The sequence below is a fragment of the Ranitomeya variabilis genome, chromosome 7, assembly GCF_051348905.1.
Source record: "Ranitomeya variabilis isolate aRanVar5 chromosome 7, aRanVar5.hap1, whole genome shotgun sequence".
NCBI lineage: Eukaryota > Metazoa > Chordata > Amphibia > Anura > Dendrobatidae > Ranitomeya > Ranitomeya variabilis.
The window spans coordinates 197457249-197479462 of NC_135238.1; the positions used below are offsets into that span (position 1 = coordinate 197457249).

The 22214-nt window shown below is 45.5% G+C and overlaps 2 protein-coding genes and 1 long non-coding RNA gene across 3 annotated transcripts in view; 2 read left to right on the forward strand and 1 right to left on the reverse strand.

Annotated features, from left to right (window-relative positions):
• The window catches only part of LOC143784406 (uncharacterized), a 223627-nt gene extending 218856 nt beyond the window's left edge, over nt 1-4771 (forward strand). The window contains exon 2 of the mRNA XM_077272626.1: nt 4581-4771. The gene's annotated coding sequence lies outside the window, so the exon portion shown is untranslated. The remainder of the gene's footprint in view (nt 1-4580) is intronic.
• The window catches only part of PDE11A (phosphodiesterase 11A), a 614587-nt gene that overhangs the window by 189976 nt on the left and 402397 nt on the right, over nt 1-22214 (forward strand). The gene's annotated exons all lie outside the window — the stretch shown is intronic.
• LOC143784408 (uncharacterized) lies at nt 3418-11167 on the reverse strand. The gene is made up of 3 exons (XR_013217780.1): nt 11020-11167; nt 7207-7647; nt 3418-3656 (listed from the first exon to the last, which is right to left on the reverse strand). It is a non-coding gene; the product is annotated as an uncharacterized LOC143784408 (long non-coding RNA).

Here is a 22214-nt window from a genome sequence, read left to right on the forward strand (position 1 = left end):
ATTTAACATGGGGGCGCATGGACATGCGTTGTGCTGCGTTTTGCGCCGCATGGCCGCAAGCGTTGGACGCAAGAAACGCATCAAGTTGCATTTTTTTTGCGTCCAACTTTTGGCCAAAAACGACGCATGCGGCGCAAAACGCAGCGTTTTAGCGTGCGTTTTGCCGCGTTTTTGTTTGCGTTGTGCGCTGCGGCGCCGACGCTGCGGCGCACAACGCAAATGTGAACGTAGCCTAATAGGGACACATACGGCAGCAGCAGCTCAGTATTGGGGTATCAGGTGGAGTAATAGGGTCACATACGGCAGCAGCGGCTCAGTATTGGGTATCAGCAGGATGAGGAGTTTGTGCAGGTTGGGAATAGATGATGATGGCTGAAAATATGAGGCGTGAAATGTGTCTTTGTTGTTTTCTCTGCAGCCGAGTCGTGGCTGGAAGAAGTTGTCATGTCGGTCTGGGCCAGATGGAAAAGACGTGAAAAGTGACGACTCCATCCGAAAGAATGTCAGTGGTAAGTCATTATCTGTAACTGTGCTGTGATCACCTATATGTTCTGTAGGACTGACCATATGGCGGTAATATCAATAATTGGTCTTTATATAGAGATTATTTTCAGCAACATCGATGTCATCTGCTGAGGTTCTCCTCCACTATTAGGGTGCGTCACCGAGTTGTAATCAATGTTACCCGGTTAGGGGACCACTCAGAAGCTTTGCCCCTTTGAACCAAAACCCTAGCTACGTCCCTGCCTACTATGGAATATAATTGTCATTGTCAGAGTATCTTTCAATGTCTGCCCCTCTGCCGCCTACTATCCCAGATGGAGTGGAAGACAAATACTCCCATCTGTAGCCTGCTGTATGTATTTGTAGTACTAAGCAATATGGTGGCTCAGTGGTTAGCACAGCAGCCTTACAGCGCTGGGGCTCTGGGTTCAAATCCCACCAAGGACAACATCTGCGAGGGGTTTGTATGTTCTCCCCGTGTTTGTGTGGGTTTTGTCCCGATTCTCCATTTTCCTTCCACATTCCAAAGACACAATAATAGGGAAATTGGGTTGTGAGCCCCAATGGGGACAGTGATGATAACGTCTGTAAAGCGCTGCGGTATATGATAGCACTATATAAGAATGCATAATAAATAAATAAATACTCTGAGCTCATTTTTCAGATCTCTGCTTGTAGATAATGAATAGAAAGAAATTGTATTAATTCTGTCACTTGTTATCAGAGGACATATTTAGCCAATGTGAGTGATTCTATCATGCGATTAGATGACTATACAATGCCTAGTAGGAAAGTGACACTTCTCAGCACTGAAATTATCAAAGAAAGCTTTGCAGACTCTGAATCATCAAGAAACGCTAGATGATTACAGCGTCACACTATAATACAGTCTGTATTTCTGGATCAGTGAGATATACGGTATGTCGTCACATTTTTAAAAATAGAACATTGAACTCATTTATGGATTGTGATACCTGGTTTACTAGAGTTTTGTTTTTCTTTATGTCAAATATAAATGTTCTCGATCCTCTAATGGCAGAACTACAGTATATCCAGATCCATCAAACAGATGTACAAGACACATTAAAGGTGTTGTCCAGGATACTTTTTTATTGGTGTCGAGGCTTGCAGTTGATCAAAATGACAACTACAGCTGCATTCACGCTCCACCGTTACAGCACCGCCTCTCCACCGCTACTCTGGTCTTTGCTGACAGCCTGTAACGGTGAGCACAACAGCTTGTGATTGGCTGCAGGAGTAACATGCACTGTAGACGTGATGTTGCGACGCCCCAGGGTCCTGATCGTCGCAGTGGTATTGCTTTCCTCTCTAGGAGAGTGATACTACGTTTGGAGGCAAAGAAGGATAACTGCATCCAGGTATCACAAGCATGCAACACATTTTTCACTCCAGGCCACCAGAGGGAGCTCCTGACCCCTATATATATATATATATATATATATATATATATATATATATATATATATATATATATATACATATCTGGTAGTCTGTAGGGAAAGTTAGTTAGTTCCAGACCAGAGTCTGAGGAGGATGTAAGGTTAAAGGAGCTGTGCATGCCCTCAGAGCTGCAGCTCCCAGAGAGAGACATTGAAAGGCAGAACTGTATTGCAGCCCTGCTCAAGCTGTCTCCTTCTGAGGCGCAACATCCCGGTAGCCGGAACACCAAGGGAGTAAGGACCTCTATGCCTTATTTCAGAGACCGGCAGGACAGCTAATTGCAAGTTACCTGTCCGCACCTACACCCAGGAGGCACGGTGACACCCCACAGAGCCAGGTCATCTAAGAGATCCTATAAACAGGCTCAAGTCACCAGTCATACGGGTGTCCTATATGGGGGACAGAGAGAGCAAAACATCGCATTTGTGAGACCCTTATGTGAAGCCATAGGCAGTAAGGGACTACACCACTGCAGCGCAAAGGAAGGCTACTGATTTCCACCTGGACAAGGGAACTCTGGACTTGCCTCCAAACCTGTCGGACTCTGCCTGCCCTGTGATCTGGTGCTCTGGACTGTGGATGCTGAAGTCTTCTGTAAAGGTAAAGAGATTGCAACCTTGTGTCCTTGTTCTTCACTGGGCCTTTCATCATTTACCATCTACACACCGGGAAGCCCTGGGGACATACTTCACCTGTGGGAAAGTATACCATCTAACTGCCATAACATCACCCCAGCGGACAATTTAAAGCAGCGTCGATCACCCTGACCGAATACCACAGGTGGCGTCACGAACATTCCCCCTTAAAGACCTTTCCCTTTTACATGGACGCACCAGGGCCTCGGGCTGGGTCAGCCACCGTGACATCCCCCTGTGAACCGAAGGACCCGGTACCGAGTACCCCACTGCCCTTGGGGGCAATCCAATGTCACTACTGCAGTCTGTCAACAAAGACCAGAGTAGCTTCGGAGATGCAGAGCTGGAGCAGAGGATGGTGAAAATAGCTATTATTATCCTTAAGTCATGTCAGACATTGTGTATAATGGGTCAGCCTTAAAATCTCACTAGAAAAGCGTCACTTTCTGAAGGGGGCAGACCCCCACTATAGAGTTTATGTTGGTAGGAGATAGAGCCAATGTTAAGCAAAGGCGGCACTACATTTCTTGCTTTGCTTTATCTGAACACTGGAATATTGGCAAATAATTCGCACTCCAAGGCATGTACATAAAATAGCACTAACCCTAAAAATCAACGTTTATAGGGTAAATATAGGCAGATAATAGTATCATGATACCAGCATTCATTGCAGTAATTCAGTCAATAAAATGTTAGCGAGTCGACTTCTAGACTTTGGCTTTTTATATTTTTTTATTAAACTCTTATTACCAGGCATGAAATGTGAGAAACAAATCTGCATAAGGACAATGTGTCATTTCCAATAATAATAAATCTCAATGTACCAGTGTCACAATATTATTTTATTGGAAGCCGGAATAATCTAACCATCACACTTTTATGCTTTGATCATTTTCCTCCTCCACATTTTTATACAAACTGCTGAAAATATTACATTACTTGTGAATTTAAAATCATGCGCTTCACATCTCCCAGCCTGAGTTTCTTTCCCCGCATCCATCCTGAGACTTCCTGAAGTTCTATGTACTTTTTCTCAAAGGAAGCAAACAATCTTATCTGCCGCAGAGAAATGCAAAACATGGTAGATAATGAAGTTTAGATTCTTAAACTTGAAACTTGTTGTTGACTAGGTCCTGAAGGAGTTAAATAGTGTTAAGGCCCCGTCTCACATAGTGATTTACCAACGATCACGACCAGCGATACCACCTGGCCGTGATCGTTGGTAAGTCGTTGTGTGGTCGCTGGGGAGCTGTCACACAGACCGCTCTCTCCAGCGACCAACGATCAGGGGAACGACTTCGGCATCGTTGAAACTGTCTTCAACGATGCCGAAGTCCCCCTGCAGCACCCGGGTAACCAGGGTAAACATCGGGTTACTAAGCGCAGGGCCGCGCTTAGTAACCCGATGTTTACCCTGGTTGCCAAAAAAAACAAACAGTACATACTCACCTTTGGGTGTCTGTCAGGTCCCTTGCAGTCTGCTTCCTGCTCTGACTGAGTGCCGCCGTACAGTGAGAGCAGAGCGCAGCGGTGACGTCACTGCTGTGCTGCGCTCTCACTGTACGGCAGGCAGTCAGTCAGAGCAGGAAGCAGACGGCAAGGGACCTGACAGACACCGAAAGGCGAGTATGTACTGTTTGGTTTTTTTTACATTTACGCTGGTAACCAGGGTAAACATCGGGTTACTAAGCGCGGCCCTGCGCTTAGTAACCCGATGTTTACCCTGGTTACCAGTGAAGACATCGCTGGATCGGTGTCACACACACCGATTCAGCGATGTCAGCGGGACCTCAACGACCAAAAAAAGGTCCAGGCCATTCCGACACGACCAGCGATCTCACAGCAGGGGCCTGGTCGCTGCTACGTGTCACACATAGCGAGATCGCTACTGAGGTCGCTGTTGCGTCACAAAACTTGTGACTCAGCAGCGATCTCGCTAGCGATCTCGTTATGTGAGACGGGGCCTTTACAGTTTTCTAGGTCAGGTTGTTCCAGATGTGGCAATACCAATTATGAGTATTTTTTTGTTTATTTTTTTTTACCTAAATATACCTATTTATTAGTTACATTTTTTTTGTTTATTTTTATTTATGATTTTTGTAAAAAATGTTTTACAATTTTTAAACTTTCTTTTACTTTGTTCCTGTATAAGACTTTAGCTTTAATTAGTCTGATTGCAGGTATAATGCGTTGCAATGTACAAGCACTGACAAATGGCTCTTAAGGCCCCGTCTCACATAGCGAGATCGCTAGCGAGATTGCTGCTGAGTCACAAGTTTTGTGACGCAACAGCGACCTCAGTAGCGATCTCGCTATGTGTGACACGTACCAGCGACCAGGCCCCTGCTGTGAGATCGCTGGTCGTGTCGGAATGGCCTGGACCTTTTTTTGGTCGTTGAGGTCCCGCTGACATCGCTGAATCGGTGTGTGTGACACCGATCCAGCGATGTCTTCACTGGTAACCAGGGTAAACATCGGGTTACTAAGCGCAAGGCCGCGCTTAGTAACCCGATGTTTACCCTGGTTACCAGCGTAAATGTAAAAAAAAAAAACAGTACATACTCGCCTTTCGGTGTCCGTCAGGTCCCTTGCCGTCTGCTTCCTGCTCTGACTGACTGCCGGCCGTACAGTGAGAGCACAGCACAGCAGTGACGTCACCGCTGCGCTCTGCTCTCACTGTACGGCGGCACTCAGTCAGAGCAGGAAGCAGACGGCAAGGGACCTGACAGACACCCAAAGGTGAGTATGTACTGTTTGTTTTTTTTGGCAACCAGGGTAAACATCGGGTTACTAAGCGCGGCCCTGCGCTTAGTAACCCGATGTTTACCCTGGTTACCCGGGTGCTGCAGGGGGACTTCGGCATCGTTGAAGACAGTTTCAACGATGCCGAAGTCGTTCCCCTGATCGTTGGTCGCTGGAGAGAGCTGTCTGTGTGACAGCTCCCCAGCGACCACACAACGACTTACCAATGATCACGGCCAGGTCGTATCACTGGTCGTGATCGTTGGTAAATCGCTATGTGAGACGGGGCCTTTAGACCATGTTCTGGACCTGGTCTAATAGGCTTGCCTAGCTGGCTGACCTCGGGTTGCCATAGCAATGATTGGGTCCTCGCGATGACGTCACAGGGGCACGAGGTTGAAGGGAGAGAGAGCCCCCACCCTCTCCCAGCCTTCTATATACTGCAATTGTTATCAATCGCGGCATTTAGGGGTTTAAAATGGCCGTGTTGGTAATGTCAGTGATAGTATAAGTCTCCTTATGAAGGTTTTGACTCCTACACAACGAAAGTCATTACCACTTGGAGTAATCTGTTTCACCCGGTGTCATAATTGTCTGCTGCTAGTCACTCCCCATGATCGGAATACAAGACCTCACTGGAGTTGTCACAAAACTCATATGACCTGCTCCAGTTCCTTGAAATGGGGGCAGTAAGATTATTAAAAAGTTACCATCTGTGACTACTTCTAGCAGATCTGTCACCAAATTACATAAAGCAAACTTAGACCCAATGAAACTGGTGAAAATCCTCTTCAGGTTTAATACTTCAAGAAGTGATAATAAAGAAAATAAACCTGGCACGCAACTTAAGGTGGATCTCTTTTGTGTTTATTTACAGCAAAAGAGGAAATAAACATTTCGGCCTTTGTTGGCCTTCTTCAGTAATGTGCTGCCTAGAAGGCAGCACGTTACTGAAGAAGGCCAACAAAGGCCGAAACGTTTATTTCCTCTTTATTATCACTTGGTGTGGGATCCTACCTTGGCACCTTTCTGGGTAGTGCATATGGTACCATTCCTTAATACTTCAAGAAGGTCGTATTGGGAAAACTAGTGACAGATCTGCTTTAAAGGGGTTGACCCTGACTATTTTGTTTTTTACTATGGTCCTAAAAACTAACATACTGGTAGCTGCTAACAGAGGTAACTACCTTCCTATTCTATCTGACGCAGGCTCAGATCAGTCATGTACAGCTCCTGTTGGCGATTCAGCTGTTCCAATTTAACAGAGCAGCTCTTCTCCTTCTAGGCTGCTCTGTTGATGGGTCGTGACTGCCAATGTCATGCTGACTGAGAGTCAACATCACGTGGTTAGGCAATGGGGACCCAACTGTACAGCAGCATGACTTTGACAGTCACGTCTCATCAACAAATCTGAGTGGAAGAGAAGTCGCTGCTCTGTCGACGTGATGTCAGTAGAAACAGCTGAATTACTGGCTAGAGTGGTCAGTGACTGCTCTGTGCCAGCAGAGATCGGTGTCGAGCAAAACAGGCAAGTAGTTGGCAACTATCTATCTATCTATCTATCTATCCCATAACTATCTATCCCATATATATATATATCTGTCTATTTATCTATCACTATTAGGGAAGAGTGAGACCGCTGTATAAATCATGCGAAGAACCAACGCAATGCTCGGACTGGCCGGCAGCTCTTCCTACCCGAGCATGACAACTGCATAGAGATACATGAACCTGTCACTCTCAGGTCGGGAGAGCCAGTCCATGGACTGTATTGCGATCCCCATCCAATTAAAGCCAGATATAGATGCATAGGAATGTTCATAACAAAATAAAATATTTTGCAAATTGCAGTTATTTTGTTTACCTGTAATCTAGAGACGAGATACCTAGGACAGTGTACACCAACATAGAATTTCTTCATCCAAACACAAAAAAATCAGTAGATAATATGAGAAAGGTCAAGTAAATGTTGCTGGAGAATCTGAGTGGAGCAAAACCTTGAAAGGTCAACCTCATCAAAGACACTTTTTGTAAGTATGACCTTTTAGTAGACGCATGCGTTCTCAGTGTCTGCTGTGCTATCTCTGACCAGCGAATGTTCTGGTCTTCGGTGAGATTCTGCTTTATTTCATTAACTGCTTGTCTAGATACGATAAGTTGAGCACCACGGGGTGGTACTAGGTCATTCTGAAGAGAATTTGGCAGGACTATGAGAGGCGGATGAAGAAGAAAAATATGTTGCTGTTGATATTTGCAGCTTGTCGTTACAGTGTACTGGCGAGTTACTGAGTAAATGGTACCTGAGCTGGAAAACATCAGTATAACATATGATTGCATTTAGTACATAACTCCAATTGTAAGATGGTAGAAATCATAGCACACATTTTTATTGTATATACAAACACCATATGTTTTCATCTTTGAAGGTCAAGGTGCTAAGACCTCCAATGATGGAGAATCCGAAGTGGTCAGCCGTGCAATGCTCCCTAAAGACGTGCTCAATAGAAAATCTATGGAATTCGTCTTGACTCCTTCTTGCTATAGGATGTACTATTATGTCATGAAGTGGATGCCCATTCTGTAGAGGGCATGTGTCGGCTGTGTTATACAGTCAGCTCCTGCCTGTAACATTTTCTGTTAAACCCAACCACTGACAGCAGCATTTATGTGTCGTAATCCTGCACAGGTGTCTATTCCATTCAGGCACCCATAACCCCCACTACTTGCAACATGATCTTGGGGTGCTGATGAATTGCCATAAAAGCTGGGGGCTTTCTGAAGGCCTGAGGCATCATCATTTGGGTATCATTTGAAGCCCAACTATGGGATGGGCTTTATAGGAGACCGTTATTTGTACATTATACTTCACTGCTGTATAAAGATTCACATGTCCTTTTAGGAGCATGAAATGAAAAAAAAAGTTTTAAAAAATAAAAAACATAAATATCCAAATCAACCCTCATTTCCTTAGTTAAAAATAAACAAATTAAAAAATAAGGGTATTCGTCCGATGTATGAAAATATAAAATTATTTATTCCATAAGGTAAATGCTTTAAAGAAAAAATAATGGAACGTCAACAATTTTGCTTTTGCTTTGGGTTTACAGAGCCCTGTTCTCAGGATCCTACGAATATGGGATAACTTGCAATTTTACAAATAACCCATTAATGGGCAAGCAGATATTTTTGGTCACCACTGTGTTGATAGGTGAGCAGAACATTTCTAGTCAGCTCTTTATGTTGAGTTACAATTGGTTAAATATTTGCAACTTAACTCCTACACAACCGCCGACACACCTCGCTTTTAACGACGTTGAGAAATAAGGGTATAGCACCCCCCAAGCATTGGAAAATCTCTGGGGTCTCAGCTACCACGAATAGCTGAGACCCTGGAGAACATGATCAGGGACATTTTTAAGGGTCCCTGTCATGTGATTGCTTTATTCACCGAATAACGGTGATCACAAAAAAAAGAACAAAAGGTCTGATTTAAAGTTAATTTCTTTCTCCTCTGATATGACCTAACATATCAGAGAAGAGAGAAATGGGGTCCCTTGAGCCCCCCTAATACCTCCGCTATCCCCAGTCTCTCCTGCTCCGTCCTCCAGCCCTCCACGTCATTTTCGCCGAGATGGTGCCTGGCAACAATAGGGGATTTTTACTATTGGTTTCTTTTGATCACTGTGATAGATCCTATCACAGTGATCAAAATAAAAAATATAATAAATCAAATCTCCCTTTGTCTCCCCCTTAGTTAGATAAAAATTCTAAAATAAAGAAATTGTAATTTTTTCCATTCTTGGCCGTTTGGTTTGGGGTTGGGAGTTAGGGTTGTGGTTAGGCTTAGGCTTGGAGTTAGGGTTGTGTTAGGGTTAGGGTTGGGGTTAGGGATAGGGCTGGGTTAGGGTTGTCTTAGGGTTAGGTTTGGGGTTAGAGTTGTGTTAGGGTTGGATTTAGAATAGTTTTTTTTTTTTAAAGTTTAAAAAAAATGATGACGATATGACGGTTAGTGTTGAGTGCAAGTGCTCACTACTCTAGCTTGCATCGGGTGCTCTGGTAAGCACAGAGTATCGCATGTTTCTTTAGGGTGTCTAACAGTCACAAAACATGCAGGGCAGGGACTCAAGCATGTCACTCGAACACCCGCAAAATTTGGTGCCTACCTGAACACCCGATGCAAATTGGACTAGAGAGCACATGGGCTCAACAGTAATGACAAAATATTCAAAATAATGACCTAATGTTATCAAATTCTGTGTCGTACCTGTGGGTTCAAAATGCTCACTATACCCCTGGATAAAATCTTTGAGGGGCGTGGTTTCCAAAATAGTGTCAAGGTTTCATTTTGGAGTCCATTTTCTCTTGTTACCCTTGTGAAAATAAAAAAGTTTGGGTCTAATGTTCATTTTTTCCTTCCACATTGCTTCAATTCTTGTGAAGCACCTGATGGGTTAATACACTTCTTGAATGTAGTTTTGAGCACTTTGAGGGGTACAGTTTTTAGGATTGTGTCACTTTTGGGTATTTTCTCTCATATAGGCCCCTCAAAGTCATGTAGTCCTGAAAAAGAAGATTTGTACATTTTGTTGAAAAAATGAGAAATCGCTGGTGAACTTTTAAAGGGAACCTGTCACCAGGTTTGGCCGGTACGAGTTACGGCCATCACCTTTCAGGGCTGATATACAGCATTCTATAAAGCTGCATATCTGCCCCAACCCGACCTGTAAGAGAAGAAAAATAACTTATTATACTCACCTGCAGGGTGGTCCTGTCTGAGGGGTGTCATTCTTCTTGGTTCGGCACCTCCCATCTTCTTACGATCGCCAACCACCTTCTTGGTTCATGTGGATGACGCGTCCCTGCATCATCCACACAGTCTGCTCGGCATCGCGTTCCTGTGCAGGCGTACTTATCTGGTTTGTTGATGTCAGAGCAAAATCCTGCAGTACTCAGCCGCTGGGCCTCTCTGACCTATCCCAGCGCCTGTGTACTGCAGTACTTTGCTCTGACCTGAACACGGCAGATAAGTACGCTTGCGCAGTAGCGCGACACCAAGCAGGCTGTGTGGATGATGCAGGGACGCGTCATCCACATGAAGCAAGAAGGAGGACGGCATTGCAAGAAGGGAGTCGTCGGACCAAGAAGAGCGACACCCCAAGGACCGGACTGCCCCGCAGGTGAACAAGAGACCATGCTCCAAGCTTAAACCGGACCAATGGAAAGATGACAGGGAATATTTAAAAATACGTACCGTATGTTTTATTTATTAGCAACAGAGAAAACCATTAAAATATACAAAAATAAAATCATGTAAATATGTATATGTATATTCTACATGTGCACATATCAAGAGAAATATAATGTAATATCCAATTACATAAGGCAGGTCAATTTCTGTTATATACTATACCCCAATAGGCAAAACAAATATCAAAAGAAGGGGGACCATGTATTGCATATGCTATAAAAAGTGATAAAGTTAAAGAAACCATAAAAAACGTGTATAAAATATCAAAAAATATATATATCATACCAAAAATACACAATAAAACGTGCAAAAAGTGCAAAAGGTGCTATGTGCAATATTCTCAAAGGCCACTTGCTTCTAAGGATGCATACTGTGCATAATGTGCATAGGAAAAAGTGATATAGCAGATGCTATCAAAAAGCCACTTACTTATGAAAATAGGGGAAAATGTTCCAGGACCGCCAAATGCTTGATAATGTGCACCCCGACGCGCGTTTCCGAATCACAGTTCCTTCGTCACCCCCTGAAGAATACAAAATTGGCATGCGTATTCCAACTAAACTGTAGTATTTTGCAAGCGTAATTAGCTTGCAGAATGCTAGCGTTTTCCAAGCGATCTGTAGCATCGCTTGGAAAACTGACTGACAGGTTGGTCACACTTGTCAAGCATAGTGCTTGACAAGTGTGACCAACTTTTTATTATTGATGCTGCCTATGCAGCATCGATAGTAAAAGATAGAATGTTAAAAATAATAAAAATAAAAAAATAGTTATTCTCACCTTACGACGGCCCCCGATCTCCTCAGCGGCTCTCCTGGTACGTTCTGTTCCCAGGGATGCATTGCGCGAAAGACCTTTGTGATGTCACAGTCTCGTGACCGCGATGTCATCCCAGGTCCTTCGCGCAATGCATCCCTGGGACCGGAAGCGGCCAGGTGCGCCGCTGTGAGGCGGGAAGACTCCGGGGGCCATCAGAAGGTAAGTACCGTATAGCAATATTTTTTATTTTATTTCTTTTTTTTTAACAGAAATATGGTTCCCAAGGGCCTGGAGGAGAGTCTCCTCTCCTCCAGACCCGGGTACCACTGCACATGATCTGCTTACTTCCCGCATGGTGGGCATAGCCCCATGCGGAAAGTAAGCAGATCTATGCATTCCTATGTGTGCGTAATTGCTGCGATTCTGCACAAAGAATGAGCATGCTGCGTATTTTTCCGTGATGCGATTCTGCCATGGAAAAATACGCAGCATTAGCACAGCATTGCGGAATCCCATGGAATTCAATGGGCTTTGTTGTGCATACAATCCGCAACATGTGCGCATACCCTTAGATCTCTCCATAGCTGCTGTTTATGACTAATCTATGGTTGGGCTATCTAAGAGTCTCAAATTGCAATGGGCACTTATCATGGTCTTATTATAATAACGATATATCACATTTTATTATAAAATCCACCAAATTCTGCAAACACAGAGAACTTTGTTTGCTTAGTTGTTTCTTCCCTTTATTATATAGAACAAATCAGAATGTTATATTCTACATAACAAAAAGTTCATCTAAATTCTGTTAATATATAGGAGTTCGAAAGAGACAAATTTTTATAGAATTATTTTATTTTTATGGTGTAAATTGCTTCTTAAGAGAGGAAGAGGGCTTGAACTCTAGTGCCACCGATTGGAAATAGCAATCCTACAAGTCAATATTGATCCTATAACGAGACTCTTGCCACATGACTTGGGACAAAAGCCAAACCAGAATCTCAATTTGCAGACACATGTTTCGGGGTTGTTTCCCTTCCTCAGTGCAAAGCATGAGATCTGATTTGGCTACATGAAAGACCTCTGACTAGGGTCTAAGAGTTAATTTCTCTCGTTATGAACAGTGACATGCGAGTGTAAAGAGACTTATAGGCCATGCATTGCCCCTCTGTGAAAATTGCCTCTTCAGAGTGGAAGAGCACAAGAACTGTTGTGCCACCTATTAGAATTATTCCTATTGGAATTAGCAATTCTGAAATTCAATCTAAAAGTCAATATCGACCCTTTAATTAGCCTTGCCATATGACTTAGGATAAAAGCCAAACCAGAATCTTAATTTATAGGCACATGTTTTGGGGTATTGCCCCTCTTCAGTGCAAAGCATGAGATCTGATTTAGCTGTATGAGAGGCATCTGACTGGGTTTTAAGGGGTAACTTTATTTTTAGGGATGGTTTTTATTTCAGACATTTTACCATTTGGTATTTTTTGCTATTGTTACCAACAAGATTCCCAGATATGTTGCATTATCACTAAGTGGTTAATGTGTGTGATCTCAGTAATGCGAGCCAAAGACACATTGTAATGTGCAGCCTATCTGGTTGCTTAGAACACAGTGGTCCAGGAGGGGGCAGGAATAGGCGCAGCTTAATGTAGGCCCCCCATGACTGTGTTTGGACATGGGCATTATTTGAAAAGTGTGCCTGTTTAATCTGATTGGGTGAGAAGAGAGTGTAGGGAGGGGTTTACAGTGGGGGGGGGGCGGGGGTATATAAGGGAAAAAGTGCGGGAAAAAGGTGTCACTGGTCACTGGGTTAGCAAGAGGAAAGTGACCCACCCATCCCCCTTCCTACCACACAGCCGGTTGTCTTCTTCTTTTACCTGCCATGGAGTCGGTGGACGATTTGGTAGGGCGCCTGAGGGACGTGGCACGATCCAGACGGGGAGGATGGTTGGAGGAGCAGCTTGCTTTGCTGCTCGGCAATGCAGGCCAGGACACCGGCGGCAGGCGCAGCAGGAGGACTAGGCCGCCGCAGAGATTGTCTCCGGAGGTGAGCACGCACGGCAGGCGCAGGCCTAGGAGACCCTCAGGGGACCCTGCGGAGGAGGGGTGCAGCGGTGTGGCATCCCCCCGCTGTGCCCCCTCCGGCAGGAATCCTACACACCGGCCGGCCTGCGCAGTTCAAAGGGGAGCAGCGGCGGTGCGGGCCACGCCGGAATCGAGGGCTGCACCTGAAGACAGGCCTTCAGCGTCTCAGTAGGTCGCATCCAGGACCCGGGGAGCGGCGGTGAAGAGACCGGTCCGCAGCAGCAACACCGCTACACAGAGGGAGGCAGGTGGCACGCAGGGACCGGCGGCCACCGCTTATGGGGGCACCAGAGCGGCGAGTTCCAGCAGCGCCGCTGCAGCACCAGGTCCAGGAAGCAGGAGCGTTGACAGAAGGATTTCTGCGGGCACGGCGGTTCCAAGGGCGTCCAGGGACCAAGATGGAGATGACGGGCTACGGTCGGATGGCGCGGCGGGCAGCAGGACTCCGCTGCCTGGTAGAAGCAGAGGACGAGAGTCGGCCAGGGATACACAATCGGCAGCACAAACGCGGTCCAGATCCAGGTTGAGGTCGGTCGGTCGGATTACAACAGACGCTCCGGTCCCCCCTGGTGAGGTGGAGGCCAGGGGCGCGGGCCAGGAGCAGCGCTGTGGCGCTGAAGACTCCTTTTCTGACAACGATCCAGAGGTCGACAGGGAGCGGCAGGATTCGGGACATACGGCTGGCAGGGACACAGCACCTGCGCAGCTCGGTGAGTATCACTCTATGTCTAGTTTGTTGCCCACAGGGGTTTTAGCAGCGGACGTGAGGGGTCAGCAGGCGTCGCGTGGGAGGGCGACGGATTTAGGGGATACCGGTGGGTCGGGTGAGCCCGGTTTACGAGACGTCTTGGTTAGCGTGTCCCAACTGTTGAGCAGGTTGCAGAGCGGAGCCGGGAGGAAAACGGTGGTGTCGCCGATCGGAGCTTGGCTTCAGGGGGATGGGGTGGCGGCGCAGCCGATAACGGAACAAGATAGATCGGTAATGACGGAGCAGTCGCCGTTGGTGTCTGGTGTGTCCGTATCCGTGCAAACGGAAAAAGGAAAAGGGGACACTGTAAAGTTAGACGATAGGGCTAAAGGTGAGGTGTATGTCTGCTTTGAGGGGCCGCTGGGGGCTCATTTGAAGAAGGAGGTTAAAGAGAAAATTTGGCGCGATGATTATGTAGAGATTTTTTCCCTGCTCCCATTAGAGAAGTTTAATTTGGATAGGGGAAAAAAGGATGACAGCAAGAAGGAGGAGGAGGAAAAGAGGAGGTGGAGGCTTATTCCTCAGACGTTTATTAATTGGTTGCAAGCATTTGCAATTTTGGCGAGTGTAATAGGTGAGAAGTTTACGGAAAATTGTTCCGGATTATTCTGTTATCTTGACGCGATTGGTGAGGCGCACCGTACTTATGGCGGGCAGGCCTGGTTACGTTATGATGAACAGTTTAGACAGAGGAAGGAGGTTAGGCCTGAGATACGGTGGGACCAAAAAGATATAGGTCTTTGGTTAAAAGTGATGGCGCCGGTTAGGTACAGGCAGTCCTTTCACGGGAGCGGGGGGAGTGGCACCCAACAAACAGGCCACGGCAGTAGTGGTCAGGGGTCACAGGGAGCGAAGAAAAAATCAGGAACGTGCTGGCAATTTAACGAGGGCCAGTGCAAATACGGAACCACATGTAAGTTCAAACATGTGTGCTCCCATTGTAATGGAGGTTCCCATGGGGCCTCAAAATGTTTTAAGAAAGCGAGAGGTAAGCCGGCAATGGGTGCCGGTCAAGGGGGAGACGCCGGTGAGACTTCAAAAGATGGTCCCCTTTCTAAGTAGGTACCCTGATCGTGTTAAGGCGGGAGTCATTAGTGAGGGTTTTGCGGAAGGTTTTCACATCCCCCCCGATCATGCGGTTCCGTTTTCAGTTAAGAATTTGAAGTCGGCTGCGTTACATGCAGCAGTGGTTAGTGAAAAGTTAAAAAAGGAGGTGCAGTTGGGGCGAATGGCTGGTCCGTTTTCAAGTTCACCTGTTGAAGGGATGATCATTTCGCCGTTGGGGGTCGTCCCAAAAAAGGAGCCAAATAAGTTTTGCCTAATTCACCATTTGTCGTACCCGAAGGGGTTGTCTGTTAATGATGGTATTTCACAGGAGTTGTGTTCGGTGGTTTATACGTCTTTTGATATGGCGGTGCATTGGGTGCGCAGTTATGGCGCGGGAGCTCTGTTGGCGAAAAAGGATGTTGAGTCGGCCTTTAGGTTACTTCCGATTCACCCGGATAGTATCCCATTGTTGGGTTGTTTTTGGGATGATGGTTATTATCTGGATAGGTGTTTACCGATGGGTTGTGCCTTTTTATGTTCCTTGTTTGAGACGTTCAGCACCTTTTTGGAATAGGTGGTTAGGGAGGTGGCTGGTGTTTCGTCCGTCATTCATTACTTGGATGACTTTTTGTTCATAGGCCCTCCTGATTCTAATGTATGTAGCAATACTTTGGCCGCCATGGAATGGGTGGTGGAGCTTTTTGGTGTCCCCTTGGCTGCAGAAAAAACTGAGGGCCCTTGCACAGTTTTAAGTTTCCTGGGTATTCTGATAGACTCGGAAAAAATGGAGTGTCGTTTACAGGAAGAAAAATTGCTGTTGTTACAACAGGAGGTCGGCCGCATTGTCAGGCTAAAGAAGGTGACTTTGAAAGAGTTGCAGTCTTTGCTTGGTCGCCTGAATTTTGCCTGTAGGATTATGCCAATGGGACGAATTTTTTGCCGTAGGTTGTCCAGGGCGACAGCGGGGGTACGGGCTCCGCATCATTTTATTCGTTTGCGTCAAGAACACAGGGATGATTGGTTGGTGTGGCAGAGTTTTTTGGTGCACTACAACGGTCGCTCTCTGATACAGCAGCAGTTGGTGAACAATTTTGATTGTGAGATCTACACGGACGCAGCGGGCAGCGTCGGTTACGGGGCCTATTGCGCAGGCCGATGGAGCGTTGGAACGTGGCCGGATGATTGGCACGAGACCGGCCTCACAAAAAATCTCGCTTTGTTGGAGTTGTTTCCCATTGTGGTGGCAGTGGTAATTTGGAGTGACGTGTTTGAAAATCGCAGAATTAGGTTCCATTGCGACAACATGAGCGTCGTGTCGGTGATCAATACGCTGTCAGCATCATCGCCTCCCGTGATAAAGTTGGTGAGAGCACTGGTTTTGCATTGCTTGAAGATCAATGCATGGATTTCGGCGGTTCATGTACCTGGCGTAAAAAATTCATTAGCAGATGCATTATCTCGTTTACAGTGGGAGCGTTTCCGGGAGCTGGCGCCAGAAGCGGACGCGGCAGGAGTGGTATGCCCTTCGCACTTGTGGGAAATTCCTACGGAGGAGCGGGCCGGTTGATTCGGGCCTCAGTTACGAGTCAGACTTGGGCTTCTTATGAAACAGCATGGAATATTTGGCAGAGTTCGGTGGTTCAGTGGGGTGTGTTTGGGTCGGAGGAAGACAAGCTGTTAGCTGTGTTGTGTTTGGTTGGTAGGGCGGCAGATTCAGGCTGGTCTATCTCTAAGGTAAACAAATTTGTGGCCGGATTAGCATTTGGTTTTAAGCTGGAGGGTTCGGTGGATGTGACTAAAAATTTTTTGGTACGGCAAGCTTTAAAAGGTTTTCGGAGGGGAAAAAAGTGTTGACGGGCGCTGGCCTATATCGTTTAATGTTCTGGAACGTTTGGGCGGAATATTGGATTGTGTTTGCTGCTCTAATTTTGAAACAGTATTGTTTCGTTTGGCTTTTTCTTTGGCTTTTTTCGGAGCCTTACGTATAGGGGAGTTGGTGTCTAGTAGCAGAGTGAGTACGGGCGGATTGTTGGCCCAGGATGTTGATTTTTGGAGACTGGTGGTATTGTTTTTTGGATCAGGCGTTCCAAGACTGATCAAGTTGGGGAGGGCAAAAGGGTAGTTTTGGGCAGAGTTGCAGGGTCATTGATGTGCCCGGAATGGTGTCTACGGGCTTATTGGAGCTTGTGGTCTAGTCCGGCAGGCCCACTGTTGTGTCATCAAGACGGCGTTTTTCTATCTCATTATCAGTTTATTGCGATTCTACACAAAAGTTTAAGGGCTTTGGGTTTTTCGCGGGACGAATTTGGATCGCATTCATTCAGGATCGGGGCAGCATCTGAGGCGAATAGCCTTGGCTTGGGGCCGGAAATGATTAAGCGTATCGGACGCTGGAGCTCCGGTCGTTATTTGTCTTATGTTCGGCATTAATTGCGGTGGCTTGTTAGGGTTATGATCTTTGTTTAACGGTTACTGTTGTTATTATTATATTTCAGGTCGGGGCCCATACCTTACCTGGATTTTTGGACATTCCTTTGTCTATTGGGGGGTGCTTCGGGCGGACGCCAGGCCGGACGGTAGGCAGTTGGGTTTCAGTAGAGAGCAAGTTGTCGTTCGGTGGCTCGGTTTTCGGGGTATGGTTTGGAGCAGGCTGATTTCCTATTTTGCACGCGCTGCCCGCTTGGACAGAGCCCCCGATATTTTGGTGGTTCATTTGGGGGGGAACGATTTAGGCTCCAAACCAGTTAGAGACTTGATAAGAGACATCCGATTTGACTTCCTTCGGTTGTGGAGGGAATTTCCGGGTATGTTAACAATCTGGTCGGATATTGTTCCCCGTAAGAAGTGGAGGTTAGCGCGATCTTTCAAGTGGATCAATAGGGCTCGGGTGAAATTGAATAGAGCGATATCAAAGTTTGTTTCCAGGAACGGAGGTATAAGTGTACGGCATTTTGATTTGGAGACAGGGGTTGGTAATTTTTGGAGAGAAGACGGGGTTCACCTGAATGAGATTGGAGTGGATTTGTGGGCCCTGTCTATACAGGAAGGATTGGAGAGAGCTGTGGTGGCGTTGGGGTACTCACGAGCCTGAGGTTTTCAGGGCTGTGAGTTTGTGGCGGGGGGTGGGGTTCTTGGAGTTGATGCGGATTAAGCGGGGAAGGAATTTGAAGGAAATTCCGGACAGTTAAATTGGTTGGTTGTTCTGGCATTTTTGGTTACAGGCTCTGGACGGGGTTTTTTACCCTGGGAACTGGTGGTGGTTAATTTGTTCCCGGAATGGGAATTATGGTGCCCTCGAGCTGGTGGTATGGCTGAGGGTAATTTGAGGTGTTTAAGTTCTGTTTTTTGTTTTTGCCAAAATATTTAAGCCAGAATTTTTCCGGTGGGCTCCAAGAACCCTCCCCTCGAATTTTTGCATAAATGTATATTAATGCTTATGAAAATGTTTGTTTATTGTATGTTAATAAACTGGCCGCTGTGGCCAAAATTATCCAAAAGTAACTATTGTGTTTTGTTTTATTTTGTGGTCTGGTGTATTGGGGGTACACGGGGTGGTGGTTGGTTTTTGGGGGGTAAGAAGGAGCCAAATTGGCCATACACGGTCATGTATGTAATCTGCACATACTTCTGCTCCACTGGGGACAGAATAGGTCCCATGTAACAAAGCATAACACCATGTTCCCAAGTAGCAGAAATGCTGCATTTTTTGTGCAGAAAATCAGCTGCATTTCACAACTCAAGCAAATGGGATGTGATTTCATGGAAATTCATGACCACTTTGTGTTCGCAGATGCTGCTGAACTGTGCGTTTTTTGTTAAGTTTTCCCTACAGGCTTATATCGGATGCCTGACGAAATACATGTAAAACACAATTACGTGCCCTAGCGTCTCTGTGCTATAAAATGCAATAAAAGGTACAGCATTAAATGAGCACCACAAATGCATCTAAAAAAGAGAAAACGCTTGAAAAAAATTAGCAAAAGTGCAATAATCAGAACAGATTACTGTTGCGTATTTTGGTGAGGACATCTGCAGAAAACTAAAGTGGAAAAAACAAAATTTCTGCATGTGTGAACGTTGCCTAAAATATTTTTCCACATCAATGTCCCTTAAAGGGGTGATCCAAAACACAAATAACTTTTCATCCTAAATAACTATCTAATTCCTTAATTATCTAATATAATCTATTTTCTAATATACTGTTTAATTAAAGTGATATCACTTGGAGGATTGACGCTGGTCTCTGCACAGCAGGTATTCTTCTTGCAACGCATACTATAAGGCTGCCGTCACACCTTCAGTATTTGGTCAGTATTTTACCTCAGTATTTGTAAGCCAAAACCAGGAGTGGGTAATAAATGCAGAAGTGGTGCATATGTTTCTATTATACTTTTCCTCTATTTGTTCCACTCCTGGTTTTGGCTTACAAATACTGAGGTAAAATACTGACCAAATACTGCTAGTGTGACGGCAGCCTTACAGTGCACTTTCTTACTGGCTCGTTACTTCTGATCAGAGCCAGCGAGTAAGGCCTCTTTCACACTTCCGTTTTTACAATCTGCACAGGATCCGTCAAAATGTTGAAAAGACGGATCCTGTGCTGATTGTAAAAAACGGATGCACTAGAGCCTTTCCAGTGCATCCTAGAAGGCTATGTGCACGCGTTGTGTATGCGTCTTCGCCACGGTTTTTTGCTGCGAAAACGCATACACAACACAACCCATGATAAAAATAATTTTTAAAAATTAAAAAATCATGATATTCTTATCTCCCGGCATTCCACGCAGCACCTGCAGCCTTCAAGATGCTCGCGATGCTGTCGGCAGCTCTGGTTCCCAGTGATGCATAGCAAGACAATGACCTGTGATGACGTAGCGGTCTCGTGAGTCCGGTACATCATCGGGTCATTTCGCTATGCATCACTGGGAACCAGAGCTGCCGGCAACATCGCGAGCATCAGGGGGGCCGCGGGAAGGCTGTGGGGGCCGCGCGGGACGCCAGAAGGTAAAAATATCACAAATTTTTATTTTTTTAAATTATTTTTCACATTATATCTTTTTACTATTGATGCTGCAAAGAGAGAGAAAGAGAGCGAGAGAGAATTTCCCTCATGGGAAATTCTTCCGCGCATGCTCAGTTTGAAAAGACGGCATCCGTCGCTGGATTCCTGTGTGTGACGGTCAGCGACGGATCCTGCATCCGTAGGCTCCCATTATAGCCAACGACAGGCAGCGCAGGATTCGTCGCTGAGCGATTTTCCGACGGGCAGAAAAAACATTCCTCTGTACGTTTTCTTTGCCCGACGGATCCAGCACACGACGGATGAAAAGTGTGAGCATCCGTCACAATCCGTCGCTAATACAAGTCTATGAGAAAAAAACTGATCACAGCACCATTTGCTGGATCCGTTTTTTTCACAAAACAACGGATTGTGACGGAAAAAGAAAGACGGAAGTGTGAAAGAGACCTAAGCGCACTGTCACTCTGCATATTGCACAGTGACAAGAATCTACTGAGCATATGTGGGAATTGACAACCGACACATGCTCAATAGAGCAGAAACTAGCCCAGCCCCTGAAACGGAGGTCACTGAAGACGTTTCGTTTCAGGAATGAGACAGAGGCTGCGGCAGGGACCACAGCTTTTGCCCCCTGATGACAACTCGTTTGAATGTCTCAGCATGCACTGGGGTTCTCAAATGAGGCGTCCTCAAAAAGAAAGTAGTAAAAAATAATTCTGTAGTTAGGTAATGGTAGGGATTTTTTTAATTAAAATATATTAGACAATAAATTAGACTAAGACATTAAATAGATAGGGATTTATGATGAAAATAAATTTGTGTTTTGGACTACCCCTTTAACGTTTGGAGTAAATTTAATCATGACATTGCCCACATGCCATCAAATCAGGCCATGGTTGCTACCAAGTAACTGGCTTTTTGTCAAGTTTTTGTGTTCATGTGCATACACATGGAAGGTCAACCATTTGCAGCTCAGGTTAGGTTGGTGATATGTAATATTCCTTATAGTTAATGGTAATGATGATCGAAAGCTCATACATGCAACATGTCAATGTCATGGAGACACCACTACAGAAAGGGGCCAGAAGATCACGGCATCTGGTTACACTGACCCCTGCACGTATTAGATCTGATTCACCTTCCTTTTAGCAGTGCAGGTCTTCCTTGCTCAGCTGTTGAAAGGGTTATTCAGTTCTGTCTATCTCCTGGAGCTCTCTGCCCTGAATTGTCTCAGCTGTTCTGTGTTTGCCACTCCCCAGGTATATACGCGCACCTCTTGCACCAAGGGCTTGCTAGTTATAGTTTACAACTTCCTGGTTTGGTGGTGAAGGAGAGTTCTGAATTAGTAGCAGTCGGTTGGTGTAGTTTACAAGAGATATCTGAGTAGATTTAGTATTATATTCAGAATTGAGAGTCCTCAGTGGTTGATACCTTTTAATGGCTAACTGAACATATAGTAACAAATTGCAAGCTTTCGAGACTACTCAGGTCCCTTCATCAGGCATAGACTAATAGAAATTCTGAAGAATCACATATTTATGCACAATACAGCCCAGAAAAATGCCATAGATAAGACAGGTGACGTGAAGCAGAACTACCATTATGTGAGAGTGATAAACAGTTATGTCTATAAATATTGGAACAGTTCACAGATAAGGAGTGTGAAAAACGGTACCAAAATATACATCTTTCCTAGATTGTGTGTTTTATCCTAATCCTCTTTCCCATTTGGTTTATCCCTCCTACTCTTCCCTTGATTCCCACTTGGTCGTTTTGTGAGTGAGTTTATATGATTGTAGTTTTCTTTTATCCCTGTTTGTTTCCCCTGTCTGTCAGGATTGTATTATCCTATACATTTCTGTCCCATACCTCCCTGGGAGGGGGGAGGGAATCAGATCAATGTGTATATTGGAGCATGGCAAGGTACGAGACCCCAGCATTTCCACCATCAGGGGTAATCTG